The following is a 12,215-nucleotide window of genomic DNA, read 5'->3' as shown; positions in this document are numbered from 1 at the left end:
TGGAGAGAGAATATTCAAGTGCGGAAAAATATGTACGTATAATTGGCCAGTGTACGTGCGTTTATTGAACCTCCCAAACTACTTGTAATTATGTTACATATGCGGTTAATAAATTAGGAGTGCAATCTTTGGACAACAGAATAATTAAATGTTGAACATTATGTTACTTCTTCATTAATTTATCAGTTTTATTTTGAGTTCAAAATTAAATTTTAAGAATGTGTTACGTATATTTTTACAGTTACAATAATTTAAAATATTTGACACTCAGTTGCGCATTAATTTCACTCAAAATGCCATTTCTTATACCACAGGTTAATTTATTTGTTGACATTTCAAAAAAATAAGGAACTTTTGTTGTCATTAATATCAAGGATATCAAATTACATTGCCTTTTGATTCGACGTATTAAAAAAGCAAAAACATTTCGTGGAGATAACGTTTCATTGTATTACAATCAAAGGATTAATTTGGCAAACAAACATGGAGAATTTTGTGAGAGAATATTAAAATATTATTAAAGAATTCTTCCTCTTTATCAAAATATTTTATATGATGTACCATTTTCACAATGATTGTTCATAAAAGAGATAAAATTACTTGAATCTTCGATGCTGATTCATCTCAGCCTTAGAGTTTGACATGAATCGCTTTTCTATGCCTATATGTAGATGAATTCCACAAAAGGTTATTGTATTTTATTTATTACTATTGAAAATAATTAATAGGTAATTTTTTAAAATTTAAAATTGATCTTCTTCACCACGGGATCTGTTGATTAGGAAAGGAGATCGGGTAAATTTGAAATGTTAATAAAAAAGGGAAAATAAACTCTTTAGAATCTTGGAATAGCTGGAAAGCTTTTCTTCGACTGAAGAGAAAATTGAATTGTTTGAATTGATTCTGTGAAAAAATAACAAGGAAACGTAACAGATATTGACAATTTACATTAAATATATTGTCCTGATACTTATTATGGATAAAAATCCTTATTATTGCAAACTAGCTGTGACAGGAATAAATAAAAAATAAAAGAGCATACATTTTTATTTTAAGGTACTTGTTATTTTTTAGTTTATTTTAACTTCGAGAAAGAAATTGGTAATTCGCTTTTCCGTCGAAAAACATTCTATATTCAGTTATTTATCCTTTTAATTAATAAATAAATAAAAATATATTGCTAAAATTTATTAAAAGTATTAATGCCTAGTGATGAAGAATTAAGCCAGTTGTCCCTTTCACTATTATTTAAATTTTAAACATATTATTAGCAGCTTAAATTTAAACTGGAAATTTGCTTTATTACGTTCTGCTTCTTTCCTTTAAAATTAAATGACAGGTTTATTTGTTATTGTGACGCCTTCAGCTTAACCATTGAATGTCGCGTGCTAATGACGTAGCCAAGTAATGACGAACTAGAGTAGATTTTTAAGCAATTGAGACCAGCGAAGCGCTAACCAAGTGATTGTTAAATATTGCTCGTAATATTACGTTGATATAATCCGGCCAAATTTCACGCTGATACTTTTTGTGACTGAATTCAGTTTTCCATCAAACGTTAGATATTCGTCTAATCAACAAGTTAAATCTGAGTTTAAGCCAATTAGGCGTATTTGCCATAAGTACATTTCAATGTGTCCAATTCAGATTTATTTTCTTTTTCAAGAGAATGACTGACTATATTCGCATGAGATGTAACCTAAAAATAGGATGTGGAGCTGTACTAATGATCAAATGCCTCTGGCAGAAATGAAGTTAAATTTGGTGTCAAATTGTCTCCATTTCTATGAAAAATAGACAGCTTGGCTCACTAGAAATACTAATCCGTCTTTTGGGGTGCACAGAACATAGGATACAACAAAACTCGAAGCCACGAGTCAATTATGTAGGAGAAAATTATGTTGGAGAAAATTATGTAGGAGAAAATTATGTAGGAGAAAATTTTGTAGGACAAAATTATGCAGGAGAAAATTTTGTAGGAGAAAATTATGCAGGAGAAAATTAGGTATTCATTTATACGTAAGGTTTCAATCCTATAGCCAATATTGAATATTTAAGGAAAACTCATAATAAAATAAATGTTGACTGATATAAACCTTGATCTTGCATAAGTAATGAAAGCATTTATTGTTATTATAGTTTTGATGGACGAATTCTTTTAACAAAATCATTGCACATGTTTCGCTATATGTACTCTCTGGGAAATTCCAATAAATTGCTGAACGGAGTCATTCATTAAATGTACATTGCAGTGTAACAATTTCAGAGTTTAAAAATCATTCGCCTTGATCCGGATTCGAACTCGGATCCCTCCATGGAGATCCGAGTGCTTTAGCTAGTTAAAGCCAGAGCAGTTACAAGTATCTGTTCTCATAACCTAACACCAGCTTGTTCTCAAAGTGGCCTAGCGCTCAGATCTTTCCAACGAATGAGGCATTAAATCCGAATGATGATCCTACAAGACCGTTCAAAATAAATCCAAGCGATTTATCTTACTGAACGTGTATGGCATTTGATATAAGGTCACATCACCCTGGAACCAAGGTTTTCTAAGAAATCGGATTCGGTACCGTTAGTAACTGCCTACACTAATCAGAGGCGATTCACTGGCACATCGAACAGGATGGCGACACATTACCCATAAAATTATTTAATATTTCATAGAATAAAGATTGAACAAATTTTATGATTATCATGTTAGCCTAACTTAACTTTCTACTTTTATGAGAGAATGGCCTCTTCGATTTTGAAAAGGAGTTAGTAGCTATACAGGAGGCATATACTCAGTAATATGCCTCCGCGGCTCATTCTAGCAGGAAAAAGTATCCTCTTGAGTATTTGCATACAATTTCAGATCAAATTATCCTTAAATCTTAAGGATATTAAGTATTTTGATGACATATTGAACGAAAACGATCCGTCGACTTTCTAAAATTGCGAAACGCAGCTTAATTTACTTAATATTTCATTGAAACTGTTCCCCAGCAATATAGTCGGAAGGATTAAGCGTATCCATAGAGAGAGAAAAAGGGAAAAAGCTTAGGAAATATATTCCCATTTTAGGTTTGGATAGGCAGGTTACCTAAATTTAGTAATTTCCTTCTGTTTTGCGAGTACACTGTACATTCCCGCCAGGGTTGCAGAATTTGCGGGATGGACTAGGATAGCCCATTCTGAAAGGAAAACTAGCGTGTTGAGAATGAGAAAATGCCTTGGTTATACGAGGTTGTAAGCTACTCGTAACTCCAGGAGTTGTTCTTTTTTCTGGCAAATAGGTTTTAGTGTGTTATGTATGACCAAAAGGGTGCCTGAAAAGTTAAAAAAATAATTATATGTTTATTACGTGAAATGCAGTTGATGTAAACTCACATCAGTCCGGAAAAAGAAAATAATCAGATGAAGAATCATAAATGAATGAGAAGAAAATGAGGTGGAAACGGAGATAGTGGGGAAAGGAACTTAAAGCTGGGTGTCGCTGGCTTTGGTACGTGTGCGCTCGTCCTCCACGGCTGGTTTAAATAATCAGTCGCCCACCCAACTGTCAGCCCATCCCAGTTTTGCTCTCCCTATTTCCCTAGTTCTGTACTAAATCCCTTTCCATTCCCTCTCCTTTACTCATTTTCCACTCCACGCCGTAATACATACACCCCTTTTTATGTATGAAACTGTATCTATGTACTGCATTCTCTCTTTCCATCTCAACCCCGTGTTTCCATCTGTTCCTATCATCCGTCATCACCACCTCCTACTCCATAAATCTATCTAGTTCCCTCCCTCATATGACAACTAAGCATTTTCCCGCGTTAGTACTAGTTTAATAAGGTACATTTTGCTATCTTAGGTCACCTTCTCGTGCGGATATTTTCCCCAGAGACCATTTGGAGAAAATTATCATCTTATTAAAAAAATACAAGTCGTTTATGTTTAGATATTTAACGCAGATACGATTTAAAGAATTGATTGAATATAAATATTTACTTGCGTACCAAGTTATGTATTTATCCCATGCACTTTTCCTTTCAGGTTTTTTTCGTAAATGACGTAGAAGTACGAGTATATTCTCGCCATAAGAGGTGCAGATGTGTGAAAGAATTTGTTCGTAGAACGAAACCTCGATGTACACTCGTAAATATTTTTTGTGAGATTTAGATGACGTCTTCGAAAATTTTGATGGACCGACGTAACTGAAAAATTAAAAATTTTCTCAGCACAAAAAATATGATATTATAACAGGTCTCCAGTCACAAACGGCAATATGAAATGACTGATATTAATATTTTAATATCACGAAAACTCTATTTATCTCGATTAAAACCGAACTACTAATCGTAGCACATAACTTCCTAAGGTTTTCAGGGTTCTTTTTTTGACGTTACAATGAAAATATAATAATTTAATCATCGAAGTTGGTTCGAAAAAAGTTTATTTTGTTCTATTCACGGCGTTATAAAACTTCGAGCGCCGCAGCAATGGTATTGAACATTTTTTAAAAAATCGTGAATTAAAAGCTTGAAATGCAGACCCCTGAGCTTTACGTGCCGGACTATTTTCGTAGAAAATTTAATACGTATAATGATTTGCAAGGATGTGATTTTTTAATGAAAAAAATGGAGTGTGTTGCTTTTTAATGGCTCTAGTGTGACCTTAGAATTTCCCTGGGAAAGTATCAAAATATTCCAGGTAGCTTTTAACCCGTTGGAAAAAGTGAATTATAATTTAGTTCAGGTAATCAGTCAGAAGGTTAATTCATTGATGAATCGTCCACTATATTGAGCGCAGTTTAAGCTCGGGTAAGAGTATTAAATTCGAATAGTATGGCGAGGGCATATTTATCTGAGCGAAATGTGGTTATCTGAAAATATCTGGTGCCTTCCTGGAATTAAATATCTCACATTACGGGCGAAGCTGTGGATATTCAGACACGTCACAGGAGTTGAAACCATGCCTCATGGTCTATAGCCGGGCTCTCCAACCAAACACATACTATATCGCTGCATTTTAAACATTTAACGAACTTGCGGCTAGCAATTCTACTTAAAGCCCTGAGATAGACGGCAGAGTTAATCTTCGAAATATCAGCGGTGAAAAACGTCGAACCTGCTGAAAAATTAAGCAGACCGCATGAAGGAAAATTCAAGTTTCAGCTATTAGAACTATATCATATCCAGAAATGCCTTGCGACCAGCGTCTTACTACCTATCGTAAGAGAGTCAGTTCGTAAGCCCTGGAAAAAAAATCATAAATGAAACAGAAACCCTTCAAATTAGACGTGATTTTAATACGAAAATCTATTGTCTTAAGGAAAAAATTCACAATTTAGATACAATGCTTGATTTTTAGCTTCAGGAAGCGTTCCATATTGAATTCCTTCTTTACCTTTACACATTTCAGATCTGCGTTCATGCCGGATTTTTCACCAACTCTCGCGCTTTCCGAAAACTCTTGCGGTTGAAAAATACTTGCGTGAAATAAAGTATATGCTTTTCTGTTATTTTTTATTTTGGCATTCTACCGTTTTAGGAAGGTACAAACAGGATGGTACTGATAGGAGAGTCGCAGACTCGACACCGCTACTCTCCCAACCCTCGCCAAACAATACAAAGACCTACATTAAATTAAACTTTTCTTTACACCCTTTTCTCATTTTCTATACTTTCTGCGTTGATTCAGCCCGTATTATATGTCTATAATTTTCTTCCCCTCACCTCGCGTGCACAAGCATGGTGTTCAGCTATTCCATCGCCAGTCATGATATTCTGCAACTACCTTTCCTGCCTACCTTAGATTTCTCCTAACCTCACCTCCCCCACAGAATTCCTTGGTTTGTTTTCCTTTTTCTCCATTACACCTTGTCCATCCGTCTACATATTTCAAAAGCCTTCAATCTACGCTTATCATTTTGCCTCATAGAATATATTTCCACGTCGTACTGAACCTAGCTCCATGACAATGTTTTCAATAGTCTCGTCTTGCCACCCTTACTCAACGTTCCTTTTATCAATTTCTTCCTCATTATGGTAGATTCCTGACTTTACTCTATACTTTTTATGTCCCGACTACTTGACCCGTCTTACTTCAAAACACTTGCGAGATTAAAGTCTTTCATTTGATCTAGTTTGGTCTCCAACTTTTAATTTATTTATAGTCATTCTCAAATAAATTTCAATTAAATAATAGCATGAGCATTCAATTCAATAATAATAGTCGTAAACATATATTTTGGTTAAAGTACGTAATAACAAGGTCTGTAGGAAATTTATTGGCCTCATTTTATTAAAAAACTGGTTTTACCTGAGATTAAATATAAAAAATAATCACCGTTGCATTTTTTTTCGATTTTGGCGTTCTTTTACTTATGGCACTGATGCAAATTTCTTCTTTTTTATATACATGTCATTTCATTATAATGCCTCTTGCTATGTTTTACGTTGAAATTATCTTCCCACCTACTTTTGTTCACAAAACCGGTGAGATATTCAATCTAGCTTTTATTCGAACTTTCCTTCTCTTCCTACCTTAATCACGCTTCTTCTCTGGTGCTCAACCATCTCCCATTCTCCCCAGTCCGCCAAATTTTTCATCCTACTTTTATTTCATAAGAGTTCAAAGTTTTTCTCGGGGGCCAAATGTAGCAGGAAGATAAATTTTCGAGGCACTTACGTTTTTTTATCGTTTATGAAAACAGATGCTTCTTTGGTGGTAGATGCGGTGGGAGGAAGGTTTACTGTATTCATGTTTTTGGCTGCACGACCAACTTCAGCGCCGGCAACTTTTCATCGGACATAAGTACACGAAAAACAGGAAGCATTATCTTCCTACCTAGGCATTTAGTAGTTAGATTATTGTGGTAAATTTTTTCATTTTCGCCTCTGTCGTTCGTCCACAAGAAAGCGCACACCTTCCTTTTTTGCAAGTGTTGGTTCCCATGAAGAAGCAAGCTCCAATTGGTCGATATATTCTTTCAGAATTAGCGTACAATTTTACTTAGCGTTACCGATGGATAGACGCAATCATGCATTGACCTCCATTCCTTAGTTTTGGCTATATCTTAGACTGCAATGTAGTATTGAGACTGATTTCCTCGGAGATCTGAGCGCCGCGAAATTTCCAGATCAATCCATAACTTAATCGTCTGTTCCCGCATCCCGCGCGTGGAAAAAATATTATATACGAGGCCTACAAGCTCCGCGTAGTAAAATTTATCTTACATATGGGATCAACAGAGGTGATAGCCGGTTAAAGTACAGGGTCATCCCGTTATTTTTGTCATCACCATAGTCTCAGAGTATGCAACGACGACATTTTCAATTCACCTTGACGAAGCTTAAACCCTTTTGTAAAGGAGTCTCGAGGAAAATTAAAGCTGAAATTCCGTGGCATCGACGTTGACTGCTAAGATTGGAGGAGGGCAGGAATGCGAGACATTTTCGGTAAGCGCATGGATATGATGCCTCATTGTCTCAACAAATGCTATTGACGAAACAAATCCCAAGGGATAGTTAGCCCGTCTAATGTGTCATACTTCAAATTCAAGACTACTCGAGATGAAAACTGCAGAGGTAGTAATTACTTGTTGTGACCAGCTCGTACAAAGATGAAGTTGAGCTGCTGAGGGAGCTCATGTTTTTTTTTATCTTCAATACTCTCTAGAGGTCCGTTGATAGAATACATGATAATTGGGGAAACCGAAGGCATGTATGAAATGTCTGTTGACTTATGATTTAACCCAAGATAATAGGATTTGGAAAGAATCTTCCCTCTGCGTAACAAAACGTCAAGCTAATGAGATCTTGAGTTGACCATATTTTAAATTAATTTATGTTATTTTAGGTAATCTTCCGGTTAAGGTAGGTTTAGGATGGACACGACTACCAAATAAATTTTTGTCTCTCCGAAGAAAACACAATACAACATCGTACTCTGCAACTAAGTCTCTCTTTATCTCCGCATACTTCCTTTCTCACTTCATTCCGTCCAACATATCTATCCTATTTCTGCCCCTACCCTCGCGTTCCTAAGATTCTCCCTTATATTCCAGTCTTCAACATTCCATTGCCAATCAATATGATTTGCATCCATTTTTCTGCTTCCTTAAGATTTCTCCCAGAAGTCCCCTTTCTTAGGCCAGCATGCATAGAACCTCCCCATCTGTTTTCCATTCTGTTTACTTAACATTTTCCATCCTTCTCCAAACCCACATTTCAAAATCTTCCAAATCCAAGCCTACGATGCTGCTTCAATGGCCATTATTTCGCGCTGTGTATAATGATGCTCCATATCAAAGTTTTAACGAGCCTTTTCGTAACACCCTTACTCAACATCCCTGTCATGAATTCCCTCCTCCTTGTGAAAACTTCTTTGCCTAACGCAATTCTTCTCCTTATATCCCTACAGCTTAGGCCATTTTGTTCCAAAATCCGTAAATTTTCCACCTACTCTAGTTTCGGCCTTCCCATTTTAACGTTTAACTTAGCCTTTATCCTTCTAGAAAAATGCAGAACCTATGTTTTTTAAATATTTATTCTCATTCTATATATATTACACTGAATTTCCAATACATTTAGTAATCCTTGCAACCCTTTGGCTCTCTGACAAATTGCACCTTGGCCATGAGCAAACATAACTGATTTCAGGAATTCCTCGCCGATTTTCATTCAAATCCTTAGTTCTTCCCAAGCTTTTTTAATCATTTCCTCCTCGTATACGTTGAACAGCACCAGTGATATGAATAGCCTGGCCTTACACCTCTTCCCAACACTGCCTATACAGACTCCCCGTTCCCCACTCGCACTTGAGCAGTGTGAGACATATACAGGTTGCCGATTAGCCTTCTTTCACTCCAATTCATTTTATTTCTGCAAATTTCTCATTAATTTTTCCCAATTCAGTCATTCAAAAGGCTATTCGAAGTCTACAAAACAGGCATATAAGTTCGTATTGTATTCTACATTCCTCTCTATTAGTGGCCTCATTACTGCAATGTCCTCACGAGTACCTAACCCCTTCCTGAACCCGAACTGTTCCTTATCGAAGTGATAATTTTCCCTGCTATCTATTCTTTTGTTGATGACCCTGAAAACCTCTTTAGCTACATGGGAAATCAGACTTATTGTTCTGTACACCTCACATGATGTGGTCTTTATCTTTTCAGAAATAGGAACAAACACTGATTTCACAAAATCTTCCGGCCAGATTCCTTCCTCATAGATACTATGAATCAGTACATATACACTCTTTCAACCACATTTTCCTTAGGCTTTTAGTAGTTCCGCAGGGATGTTGTCTACCCTCACGGCCTTCTTTGATTTCATCTCCCTTACTGACCTTTTTATCTCATCGTCGTGTATGCTTGATCTAAGCTATCACAATGTACGTCATAGTCTCTTTCTACGTTTAAGCTTGCTGGCATAAGTTCTTTACCAACTAGTTCTTCTATGTATTCCTTCCATCTCTCTTGGATCTTGTACCAACTATTATCTTACCCCAACTTATTCTAACTGTTAACACAGATTTTCTCTTCATACTTCTCGATAGTTTTTTAACACTCTTTTATAGCGTACCAATTTCACCCTTTCACTACAAACTTTCTACACCCTTGCCCTGCGTCTTCCACCACACTTATTTGGCGCTATTTGTAACCCGTCTCAATTAATTTGATCTCTTTGCACTTTCTTCTGCCTAACTCTGCGTTTACATTCTTCTATTTTCTTCTCTCATCCATATTTCTCATCATCTCATCCGAGATTCAAGGTTTCCTAGTCGTATTCCCATTAACAGTTCCTACAGTTTCTTTTGCGGCTTTTGATATATTTTTTTAAATTTTACCATTCTTCATCGCGAGTACCTCTTTCCCTCTTTTTCCTCTCTTTCCTCTTTTCCATCATTCATGGTTTTCTCTACAGCCTGCTGATACTCCTTCCTTATCATTCCAGTTAATGCTTCTACATTCCATTTCCTAACCCACCGACCCTGCTTTATCTTTTTGAAACGGACGCTACACTTCATAACTACTACATTGTTATCGTAGTCCACATCCACTCCCTGGAAGGTGTGCGAATTGATCAAACTGTTCCTAAATTTGTTCCTAACCAGAATATGATCTAACTGATACCTTTCTGAGTTACCTGTTATTTTCCATGCATACCTGCGTCTTCTGTGGTATCTAAACCAAGTGTTGGTTATGACCAATCGCTGTCTCCTGCAGAACTCAATTGCTTTCTCTCCGCTGCCTAAACCATCTCATCACCATCTCGTCCTTCGCCTGCCGTCGCATTCTCATCCCCCATCACTATGACATGTTTCCTATGCAGGAACACTCGCGACCATGTCCTCTAACTGATTGTATATTATGTGGCCTTATTTATCTTTATGATTGCCCGGTGGCATGTACACCTAGATACCTTGACAATGGACAAATTCGTCGATTCTGCTGTTATATTTACTAGTAATATTCTACCCGTTACTTGTTCTATGTTGACTACGCTTCTTTCTGTCTCTTTATTCTATATTATGGCAACCCATCGTTTGCTATCGTCCCCTCCTCTGCATATTATTCTATATCTATCACTCCAGTAATCCCATTGCAGCCGCCTCACTGAGGAACAGACGCTGCGCGGACTACCTTCCGTCTGGCTCCTAACCTTATCTAGCATGGGTGACCCTACCCTGACGAATTATCATTGCTCTCGTCAGCACAGCTCTAGAGGTAATCGGAGCGTGAAAGCCCTTCAACCACTATCATAATAGACTTATATATGCATCCTTTAACATACTCTGTTAAATCATTTCCTCCACATTGTTCTGAAAATTTCTTAAATGGAGGCTGTCAACGGGTTTCTAGCAAAAGTAGTGAAACATAGATGTCTAATGGGTACAGCACCAAATGTACCACGCAGAACTCTTCCCTTTTTATGACTACGAATGATTTCACCTCATAATAGTTACAAATGTTAACCTTAACGATCCAAACCAATTTACGGAATATATTTTTTTTTCTGGCCATCATAGTTTTTCACAACCTTAACTTCGGTCTCTCAAGTGAAGTATTATATGTTATCCTTTTCGCGTTTTCTTCCATTATATATATAATATATTAGGTTATCATAAAAGGACTTTAAATACGCTTATTGAGTATCTGGCAGACGCTATAATTTCATAATCAATTATTTATTGCCCAAAAGCGAATAATACATTAACAGAAACTCCACAGTAAAAAGTAAAGAGTATTGTAAAATGTTCTGTCTCATTTTGTTTTCCAGGTACTATATTGTGCCAACTGGGAAAGTATTTATAAGAAGTACATATTAATCGTGCTACTTATTTTAAAATTCATTAATCAGGTGTAATTCATTTTGAATATCTCGATAAAAGAGAAATATATCTTTTAGCGTCCTTATCATTGAAAAGTATTGGTATAATTAGAATGATTGTGTGGCAAACTCCAAAAATTTCATAAAAGCGCTTTAAGCAACAGTACAAAATAAAAACGAATGGGAAGATTTTGAGACGGGCAATAAGTCAGGGGAGACACATTTTTCCGGCAGTAGGATCAGTGCTCAAAAGGTATTTTAAAGTACATTTAGGCGGCATATGATCCCTAATCGTGTTTGACAGCGTTAGTCAAACCTGGAAAATAAGAGATCCATTTCGTGTATTGGACCCAATTTTTAACACCATTGAAATTCAGCCGTTGTAATGACCGGCGGAATCAATTTTGTCTTACTTTGACTCATCGCTAAATAGTTTCTTTGCTAGAACTGAAATTGCTTACCGGAAATATAGTAGGTACGTGCGTAGTCATAAAATATTAAAATACTATAACTTTACTCGTAAAGCCTCAATAGTGTTGCACTCGTTATCACGATTCGAAATGAGTTAATTTTACCCATAAAAAGAAGATAAAATCATTGATGGCTAAGCTAGTGGGTACACTTCATCATTCACATAATGTACTCCGAAATATTATATTCCTGAATTAAACAGGTGTTTGTAAGCAAGTTGGACGGCAAATTGGGCAAGCGATGAAATTATAGTGGTACCAATGAGAAAATATGTAGCGAGAGATATGCGTGAGATTCGAAAATAGTAGAGCTTATAGGAAGAAATGATGTTGACAAGATGTGTGATGCTGATAGAGACAGATCTCTGACCATAATACGAGTAGAGATGATTTTTTTTAAATGGACGAAGAAGATATGCTTTGCAGCCAAAGGATG

Source organism: Hetaerina americana, unplaced genomic scaffold (genome assembly GCF_022747635.1).
Source record: "Hetaerina americana unplaced genomic scaffold, ioHetAmer1.1.p SCAF_4, whole genome shotgun sequence".
Lineage (NCBI taxonomy): Eukaryota > Metazoa > Arthropoda > Insecta > Odonata > Calopterygidae > Hetaerina > Hetaerina americana.
Note: the sequence above shows the minus strand (reverse complement) of the source record.